At 38.6% G+C, this 1,233-nt stretch overlaps 1 non-coding gene across 1 annotated transcript; it reads right to left on the minus strand.

The window, feature by feature from the left end:
- Positions 1-738: 738 nt before the first annotated feature.
- LOC113624068 (U6 spliceosomal RNA) lies at positions 739-845 on the minus strand. Its single transcript, XR_003434197.1, has one exon. It is a non-coding gene; the product is annotated as a U6 spliceosomal RNA (small nuclear RNA).
- Between the last annotated feature and the right edge of the window lie 388 nt (positions 846-1,233).

Here is a 1,233-nt window from a genome sequence, read left to right on the forward strand (position 1 = left end):
CTGTATTGGGCATAATTACCTTCCTTTTTTTTTTTTTAACCAATGAATTACTTAACACATTTTTAATGAAATGCCCTATTGATTTACTTTTTGGCTAAGTGCCATGATGTCATAAATACAGTAATAGAAATTCCTAGACTTACATCATTGACCTGCTTGGAAGCCATCAATATTCCCTATTGTTGACCAAATAAAGCTCATATTTTCAGTCTAGAATTTTAGACCTTCCATGACTTGGGTCCAAGATACCATATAAAACTTAGGTTCTATTATTTTAAAACACATAACTCAAACTCCAGTCAAATATATACTCTTATGGTTTCTACACAGGACTTGCATATTCACACATCTGCACTTTTGCTTATGTTTCTGCTCAGGATTATCCCTCTCCCCCATTCATTGTTGGATCCTCTTCAAAGAAGCCTTAAGGCTTATTCAAATACAATATCCTGAAAGTTGACAAAGACTAGATTTCCCTAATCACAACACACATATAATTATTTATCATCATAGCTGAGAGACATTGTAGCTTGGAGTCTAAGAACATATATCAGGGGCTAGTATATCTGAATTCAAGCCTAGCTGCATCATTTACTATCTTTACCTCCCTTTCCTTATCTTTATTTATTTTTTAAACATCTTTTTTGGAGTATAATTGCTTTACAATGGTGTGTCAGTTTCTGCTTTATAACAAAGTGAATCAGCTATACATAAACGTATATCCCCATATCTCCTCCCCCAAATGTGGAATGCTTCATGAATTTGCATGTCATCCTTGCACAGGGGCCATGTTAATCTTCTCTGTATCGTTCCAATTTTAGTATATGTGCTGCCGAAGTGAGCACGGGCATAATACCTTCTTTTACTCCATCTACTTCTGTGACCACCAGCCCTATGCAGGACATGACTAACTCTGCACAGATGCCACCAGACAGGGTTTCTACCTTGTGTCTTTACTACATTCTTCTAACTTCCTACCAAGGGCTTCTGTGCTGCCTTGGCATTGACATCATCTTGGGGAACCTGCTCAGTTCTTGCGTATGTGCAAGCTGGGTGCTGGGGGAGATCATGCCCTAGGGACACTCTTGCCCAATAGAGGATGCCAGCCAATTAATAAATGCTCTCTGCTTTTATCTGACTGTCCCGGGCAGGCAGTTCTAAGTCATATTTCATGAGTGAGTCCTCAGAAAGTCCTGGGAGATCAAGCACCAACTTGATAAAGCAGTTTTTATT

This window comes from Aethalodelphis obliquidens, unplaced genomic scaffold (genome assembly GCF_003676395.1).
Source record: "Aethalodelphis obliquidens isolate GAN/ISIS:26980383/991018 unplaced genomic scaffold, ASM367639v1 scaffold1, whole genome shotgun sequence".
In the NCBI taxonomy this organism is placed as follows: Eukaryota; Metazoa; Chordata; class Mammalia; order Artiodactyla; family Delphinidae; genus Aethalodelphis; species Aethalodelphis obliquidens.